We start from the raw sequence: 9,738 nt of genomic DNA, 5'->3' as shown, positions 1-9,738 counted from the left end.
TCCACACAATTTACCTTCCACCCCAAATAAGCAGCACCAGTCTATAAAGAACAAAAGAAAGAGCAAGCTGTCTAAAGAGTCTTAATTCTTCTTCATGGAAGAAAGCAACATGGTACTGTGGCTTTTGATCTCCAGAGGTTGGATGAGATGATTTTCCACCTGGTTTATTGTGAAAGGTTTTATTGCACATTCACCTCACAGATCCCCCAACAATTTACTTGCCATAAAAATGGCTACCATATGTGGCAGGTTTTAAAAATGTCCATCCGCCAAATGGATTTGCTTCTCATGTGGCCACCCGGAGTGGGCAGCTTTTCCTCCACACACCTCAAGAAGGTTCTAAGAGAGTGGGTAGAGTCACTCTGATAAGCTGTAATGAATGTGGCTCCCAGGAGAGAGGTGACAGACTCTGCTTCTACGACCCTCAGAGACACATCTTGGTTGCCATTTTTCTTCTATACTGGTGGGCGTTTTCTTTGCTTGCTTTTCTTCTTTGGGAGGTGAGTTTTTAAAAACATTTCTCTGTAGGTCATAAAACACTTGTATTCCTAGATTGCATGAAGGCAGAATGAACCAACATGGCCCACAGCCACTATCTCAGTGGGCTATACCAATCCTCACACTTTCCCAAGAGTTCTCATTTATAAGCTGCCAACATTACTAACCTATCTGTTAAAAACACAGGGAGAGAGATCTATCGTGATTTACTAGAAGCAATGCAGTTGTTTCCTCAGCAGGAAGTCATTGTCCATACATCCATTAGCTAGTAACAATACTAAAAAAAAAATCATATACATGGATGCACTTCTCTTTACATAACAGATGCTACTTCTCAAAGCCAGACAGCCTATTGAGAAATCCTTCAAGATCTAGTTAAGTAATGCCTCCTCCATAGATCCAATAATCAGGTGTGATTTCTCTCTTGACCTCTCTTTTGTCACTTGTCATAATGTCCCCTAGCTATTCCTGAGGGACCCAAAAGGCAGCCTCATAGGGGTCTGAGAACCAGCCTGTTAACAGCAGTCCCCCATCTTTCTTCAGTAGTGCTTCTCCCTCCTGCTGTACAACCCAGCCTGAAGAGGACACTGCTCGTCGGAAGAACACCATTGTCTGTCACTGGGTGCCAGCAAGATTTCCCATACTGCAGGCACCAGAAGGAAGCTGAGGAAGGTCAGGAAGGACAGCCTCCTCCTGTTCCCTCAGAGCCTTGTCTTGTCAACTGGCTTGGGAATTTCCATCTAGACCCAATAAAATTTCTCATGGGAAGCTCCATCAGCTTCTGACCTTCATCCCTCTTTCCATAGTGGCTTTAAATTGATCCAAAGGACCATGGAGGGTCCCTCCATTCATCATCCTCTTGGCCCAACTGGCATTTTTGATCCCCATCTCTCTCCCCTTTAATAACAGCAAGGGGGAGGGAAACCTTGTTTTAGAAGTTAGTAGCAGAACTCACCAGGTAGAGACTTGTCTTTTGTTTACCAAGATAAGCCACTTTGGTTGAAGCAAAATGGTCCTTAGGACGGACATAGGTGGGATGGAGACAAGAAGGTTTATAAAGTGAGAAGAATTTTTTGAGTTTACAGGAGCAGTGCTGGAGGAAGAGGGGGCCTGGGAAAGGGGATAAACTAGGAGAGATGAGAAGGGATGGCCCAGAAAGAGAGGGGAGTCTATGACTCAAGAAAAAGAGAAAGTGAGTGAGAAACTCACAGTGAAGGATATGACAAATGGACTTATTAGAATAGGAATTATTAATGTTTTCAATATAAAGTTGTTTATTCTGCCATGGACATCAGTCTTATATTAAAAGGAGCTCGATTAAATTCACTCAATGAAACAAGCTATAGGTTTAAAAATAATGATCATTATTAATTAATAAAGATCATTTAAATTAGTTCAACATATCAAAATATGTTACATATATAGGCACCCAAATAAAGTGAAGTTCTTTTTCACACACAGCTATACATTGTACCTAGGGTACGAGACAGGGTTTCACAGCTTCTCTTTAACACAATTATTCTCACATACACCCCCCTCCTAATTGTTACTCCTACTCAGTACCTGGTGGGAATGGTATTTGGGAGAGAGTAAGGAAAATGAGTGTATTCCATATTTGTATAGCTATAAGACCTAAAGAGGGATATGCAGCAAGAAGTAATACGTAAGAGAAATCAAGAATTCAGGGAAAGTGAAAAATCTATAAAATATTGGGGTGGGGCAGAGTTGCCCGATAAAATACAGAATGCCCAGTTAAATCTGAATTTCAGATAAACAAATGACTTTTTAAGTTATGTCCCAGATATATTTCTCCTTATAGATGTCCTGTAGTTTTATCTGCAAAAGCTGGCAGACCTAGAGTAAGGGAATGCTGGACTACGTAAAAAACATTTTAAATGTCACAGAAGAGTATGGCTTGGGTACAGTGAATGTCTGCGTTAAATAATATTGTACATTTTCAGAGGCACTGTATTTAGAGTCAGGCTCAAAGCCCTTCACAAACTTGTATCAGTTACATGGTTTTTCAGACTACGAAGCACATGATGTGAATATTCTTTCTCAACATCAACACTAGCCATAAAAACTTCAAGGAGGTTCTAACACCACTGTCTTACTAATTGTCTAAAATAACTAGCTATTCTATCTCTAAAGGGAATTGTTACTTAGACCCTTAAACTTACAGAGAAACTAATCAATAGAGGGGCAAGTGAATAGCTTGTCCCTCAGCTCCCTACTTATAGGGTCAACAGAATGAAATGTAGCCTGGAGACTCTTACCTAACAAAACTAGGCCCGCTGAGTCACCATATAATCAAGTGAGGCCCTTACTACCTGGCTTTATCAGGCAATAACAATCACGCTCTTAAAATGTCCAGATTTTGTTTTACAAAAGATCTAAGCCATCCACAGAGGCAATGTGAAACAATAGGAAATACTTTTCAATTAAAAGAAAGGTTATTACAAATGTGCTTAATAAAATACAAGGTAAATGTACTTAATAAAGTTACAGCTTAATGTGAAATGTGGGGAACCTGTTTCATTTTTATTAAAGCTGGATTTATTGCTTTGGTTTATTGGTTTATGTTCTCAAAACTTAATTTAGACTCTAGATGATTTGCCCAAAGGAAAGCAGCTGGGTCAGCTGTGTGTTGGACTATACAAGCCAAGGGGTTGTAATATAGGTATTAACTAATCTTGGCCTGTGCCAGCATCCCCCAAACATACAACAAACATTCAAAAAAATACCTTTCTAACTTACTCCTAATTTCAACAGGATGAACTTTCTACAAACATACCATGTGCTTTTTGTTTTCACCTTTGCACTGAAATTCTGCCTCTCTCTCTCTCTCTCAGATCTGCTAGCTTAAATCCTACCCATCCTTTAAGGCTTCTCTACATTATCACCCCACTTCTTTAGCCTGTCAGCTCTCAATGGGGCTGCACTACTCTAACGGGGCATTTTGAATATTTGTGGGGATGTTCTTCTGGTGTCGGCCTGACCAAGCACTTAAACATATTAAACTGCATACTATTTTACTATAAGTCATTTTTCTTTTATTTCTTTGTATTATAGTAGGGATATTATGTTGATTTTTAAAAATTAAGTGTGTAAGGAAAGATAAGGGACCAAGAATAGCCATGACACTTCACTTCTGAAAAAGGAAAGTATAGAGGGGGTATTTCCCCAACCATATTTGGATTTTTAATGGAGCTACAGAAATTAAGAAAATGTTGGTCCAAAACTTGATAAACTGACAACGGAATAGAACAGAGAGCCCAGAAACAGGCCTATGCGTATATGTAACTTTGTATATTATAGAAGAGGCATGTCAAATTGAGGTGGACTGAGAGATTGTTCAATAAATGGACCTGAGAAAAAAGGGTTATCCATTTTGGAAAAAAATCAAATTGCATCTCTTCCTCACATCATATACAAAATGATGTATTAAATGATGTATACTCCAGATGTATTAAAAATTTAAGTGCAGGGGCTTCCTTGGTGGCACAGTGGTTGAGAGTCCGCCTGCCGATGCAGGGGACACGGGTTTGTGCCCCGGTCCGGGAAGATCCCACATGCCGCGGAGCGGATGGGCCCGTGGGCCATGGCCGCTGAGCTTGCGTGTCCGGAGGCTGTGCTCCGCAACAGGAGAGGCCACAACAGTGAGAGGCCCGCGTACCGCAAAAAAAAAAAAAAAAAAAAAATTTAAGCGCAGAAACAAAACTTAAAAAAATATGTGAATAGAATTTAGCCATGGAGTAAGGAGAAGTTTTTAAAACAAAAATAAAAAGCATTGACTGCAAAAGGAAAAATTAATAAATTTGACTACATTAAACTTAAGTACTTTATCTTAAAGAAAGTGAAACATTACAAACTGGAAGAAGATGTTTGCAATTCACGTAACTGAGAAAGGATTAGTATCATGAGTATATAAAGAGCTCCTAAATATCAATTTTAAAAAACACACACTAACAACCTAGTAGAAAAATGAGCAAAAGACAAGACCAGGCTTTTCACAAGAGAAACTACGTATGGCCAATAAACATGAATTCTAACAATATGAAGTATTAGAGATAATATGAATTTATAGAATCTTTTATACACTTCTGGTGGGAATTAAATTAGAGCAACTATTGTGGAAAACTACTAAAGTTTTATCTACTAAAGTTAAACATGCCAATACCCTAATGACACAATAATTATTCCACCTCTAGGTTTATATACAGGAAAATGCCTGACATGTATACCAAGAGGCATGTACAGAAATGTCCATAGCAGCACTTTTCAAACAGTAACTATTTAGAAACAACCCAAATGCGCATCAACAGAAGAGTGAGTAAATCATGGAATATTCACACAATGTTATACAGTAGAGCACTTAAAACCACTGAACCACACTGCCACATGTAACGATAGGGACTAATCTCAGAATTACAACAGTAACTGAAAAGAGTATATGCTCCGTGAACTTTTTTCATAAGGCTAAAACAGTTAAAATAAAAATATGTTCAAAAAACGCATACAGGTTCAATGAAATTATGTAAAAAGGGAAGCAAGACAATGACCAATATGGAATTCAGGGTAATGGCTACCCAGGACAAGGGACACAGAAGGATTGTTCAGGAGCCATCTGCATCTCCAGAGTCAGATGTAGGTTATGGTAAAGGTCCTATCTTTTCTGTTGGGGGGCGGTTTCACTGGTAATTATTACATTATTTAAAATAACTAGCTAAACAGATAGAAGACTAGAAGGGGACCATACATAGATCACTAATGGAGAGTGTGTCAACGATCAAGGATTATGATTAGTCAGCTCATGCACCTACAGTTTAAAAGAAAGATGAAAGAAGTAAAGAAAAACGAGGACAAAAGAGAAAACAAATTATGTGTGCAGGATGTTATATATTATAGATGTTATATATTATATATAAACTTCATTTCAAAATAGTAAAGAGGGCTTTGGAAGACATTTGTTATAAAAGGGAGGAGCAAGGTACCTGATAGGGTTGCAAAACACTGCTCTAGCCAAATGAGGGTTCACTTTTATTATAAATTCTGACCCTCCATGTCATGTTATATCACTCTTAAGGCACTGCATATATCGCCTGGGTTGTGATTTTTTTTTAATGTATTTGTAGTATCTCCCCTGGACTGTATGTATGTTTCTTGAAGGTTCTGAATTCTCCACAATGTACAGTACCTTGGGTAGAGTAAGCACTCATTAATTTGTCGAAATAACAAAATACACTATTTAACTTGGTACTTTAATTTCTTGAAGAATCAGGTTTAATGAAGACACTAATTTATGCCAGATAACTGCCCTCCACGCTCCGGAGTTTATCAGGCACTCAGGAATACAACATCTGAAGTATCAGGAGAACGTCTACTCCTGGATGGCAGATGTTTAACTTGGTAATTTTGGTCCATACTTGTTTAAGCCTAAAATACTCTAATTTAAAGATTTCCAAGGAATCTCAATAGCTCCATTTATGTAATAATAATAGATAAAGTATATTAAGTATTTACTATGGGCCAGATGCTTTGTATTATCTTGAACAAAGAAATTATTTTGGTCTCTTTTACCCATAAGGGAACCATGATTCAGTGAGGTTAAGAAACTTTTCCATGTCTACATTGTTGGTGATGGCAGAACAGTGATTTGACTTCAGGTGGTTTTATACCAAATTAGCCTCTTTCAAATATGTTATGCCACCTGGGGACATTTTCACGTCTTGATCAATTTTTTGTTTATTTCTTTGTTTTTTGTTTTTATAGGTCCTTTACATATAGAAGGCAAGGTTGCAGGGTTCCATTTGCCAAGGCCAGAGAAGGACAAAACCTAAAAGTTAAAGGCTTAATGAGGTCCCCACAGTAAAACTCTGAAATAAGAAGGGAGATAAAATGCCTTGAAATCTTTGGAAGAGTTCTAGGAAGAGATGAGGGAAAGCCATTTAGGAGAAGTGTTGCAGATCCAGGAGAGAGATGGTGGTGGCAGAAACCAGAGCAATGGTAGTAGAAATTGGAGAGAAGTATAGAGAGTTGAGATATTTTCAGAAGCAGAATTGTCAGAACTTGATTCTTTGGACCAGGGGAATGTGGGAGCAGGAGGCTTGAAGAACAGGTTTGGTTTCTGAGTTGGTCTCTTAGTCCACCAGCACAGGCCCTGGGTGTGTGTTCCATAACTCTCCACGGAGAAAGCCTTGAAAACTAGTACACTACTTTTCAGACAATTGGATAGCTGGTTATCAACACCATCATGGATGGCTCTCTGCTGGAAAAACATTTTGGAGGCTTTGCAAGCCAGAAAATGTGTTCAGAGGCTGATGACATTCTTCTTTTAGGAATATCATCTTCTGACCACAGATTCAAAGACCTTCCCCATCCATAGCTGTACTGCAGAAATGACAACAAGCATAGACAGAATATATCTGACTATGAAAGGTACCAGTCTTGGAAGAAAGAAGTGATATTACGAATCATTTCTTGCCTCTTGGAAATGAGAGCAATGAAAAAGGCTCAAATGATCTAATTTAGGTAACAGTGCATTCCACAGCACACTCCAACTGCAAGGAATGAATTTTTCAATGGCAGTACCCAAAATTGTGTGTTCTCTGCTAATTCCTTTTTATAAATCATAATGTTATTGTGTTCTGCCTAATAAATTAGTTTGGATAATAACACCATAAGCCTTGAAATAGAAACCCATTTGATCAAAAGCAAGATAAATCAAGAAGGAAATATATTACCATCTAAAATATTAACAGAGCTGGAACTATCAGAGATACAAGATTAAGCTCTCAATGAGGTTAAACTTCTCACCATCTGAGCATAAACGTTCCCAAGTGTTGATTCAGCATACAGTCTTTTCCAAAAGTCTTAAAAGATTGAACAGATGCTCCTAAAGGTCAGTAAACTACATTACACATTTGGCACTAATTTATTCTTTTCTTCCCTGATTATAGGGTAGGGGGGGATGAGAGGTGAGAGGTGGTGGAAGAAGGGTCGGTTTTATCATCATCAATGGACACACGGAGACAAAAAATAAAGCTGGACTCCAGAGGAAGCAAGGAAGCTGAGCCTCTCAATCTGCCATCCTGTATAGAATGGCCTGAAATGAATAGAAGACAGAAATAACAACTTGGAAAATGATTCTGCAGAAGGCCTTCCTTTATCATAGAAGATGTTTAACCACAGCTGTGGTTGAAACACTCATAGAAAAACAATGTCAAAAAGATATGGCTATTTTTACAAGATACATAAAACAATCATTTCCAATTAGTTTTAAAAGAGAATGCCAAATAGAATATATATGGGATTTGATCATCTCACACTTTGATAGGCAGAAACACAAGCATGTTAAGAACCAAACATCATGCTTTTAGCCCCTATACATTTTGCCCAAATGGAATTCCCCTACATGGTAAACATGTCTCCCGTTATGCAGCAAAATCCACCTGAGCCCAACACCATTTTTCTAAAGTCTAATTTGTTTCAGTAGGCACTAAATCTTTTTACTGCAACCACCAAATGCTTTCTTATTGCTAGAAATGGTACAATACACTAACTTTTTGATATATACTCTAGCTTTTCAAGATTCTGTTGGAAACAAAATGATCCTTTATGACATTTAAAAATATTCCACCTCATTTATTACTTTCCTGAATTACCATCATTAATTGAAGGACCTTCTTTTACGGCTCCCCCACCCTCCCCCCCAAAGCTAATCTATTCCCCAACTGCCTGCTATAGACTAAATAAAAGTCAGTCTATCACAGCAGCAGGGATGGTCATGCCAATTTCACAGCGTGATTTGTGCGCTCATTTTATTTTGCAAATGACCCTGCCCTCCATCTGTCTAAGCCGAATGTCCTGCTTTTTCCAAGCCAGGCCTCAGGAACAGCAGCACATGAAATAAGGAGGAAGGCACAGAACGTCTCCCTCCTGCCCGCTTCAGCAGCCACACAAAATCAGAGAAATCTGGGGGAGAGCAGAATCCTTCTATTTTGCTTATATCCCCAAGAAGCATTTGAAGGTGAATGCTTTCATAATGCAAACACAACTCTGAAAATCAGACTGATAGACTAAACATATAAAAGGCAATTTCCAGTTTTCATGTTCTGTCTTCTTATCTTGATTTAATAACAACTTACCCAAAGTAACATCTCAATATAAAAATACGTAAGAATTTTAAAAGATTGAGCCTTTTAGATAATTTTTTCCCCTAGAGCTAAGTGTCAATCAGGCAAGCATAAAGGAGAAGACACCCTATTCCTTGATCATTCAGCAGCACTCGGTGCATCCCTCAAACCATGTACCTCTTTAGGTTGAAGACCAGAAAGAACTGCAGCCAGAGAATAAGAAGCCTCGGAGTCAGATTACAGCGGTCTTCCTCACCTGTTTTCTCTGGGAATCTTGGGTGGCCCACTCAACCCCTTTGGAATGGGTGCAGTTTGTCCCTTTCTTGGTATTCATGCAGTGGAAGGTTCCTTGTCCAGTCTCAGAATTCAGAAAAACACAGCTTTGGCAACCTTGGCAGCAAGGGAGAAGAATGTATGAGTACATGAAGTCAATCGCTTGACAGTGTAGCATTCAGATGCCCTATTGAAGTCTCTTTTTAGCTCTAACAGGTGACTAGGAATTTCACCACCTCCCACTTATCACTTCCTAACATCTGCTCACAGTTGCAACTCAGGGAAGGAAGTTCAAATTCTGCTACCCTAACCCAGTTGCTTGATTTGTTTTAACGGGAAAATAACAACCAAGAAAGCAAGACACTAGTGTTCCCTCAAAGCCGGGCCCTTATGTGATATATAGATTGAATTAATTCATCAGTCACTATCTCCTAATGAACTTAGCTTTTGGATTTCATGGTTTAGCTGCTTCTTTTCTCCATCTGTGATATGTAGAATACGGGCTGATTATTAAGATTAGAGATAATATGTGTAAATAGTCTAATAGAGTGTCGTGCAATAAATATGGTTGATGTTGGCTCCAAAATACATATACAGAAAAGATTTATAGGTAGCAATACTATTAAGGAAGCAGATAATGGATTTGCATTGAAGTCTTTAATTATATAGCAAAGACATGCTTTTAGTTGAACTATGTTTATCCTGGGTGGTAGCAAGGCCAATGGAAATCACAGAAGACTATGAAAGAAAACCCCCTCACATCAGGCCACCAGCGGAGGAACTGCATATGACAAATATTCATATATTACATATATTTATATATGTAATATTT

The sequence above is a fragment of the Leucopleurus acutus genome (genome assembly GCF_964270905.1).
Source record: "Leucopleurus acutus genome assembly, chromosome: 6".
Lineage (NCBI taxonomy): Eukaryota > Metazoa > Chordata > Mammalia > Artiodactyla > Delphinidae > Leucopleurus > Leucopleurus acutus.
This window is presented reverse-complemented; position numbering follows the sequence as displayed.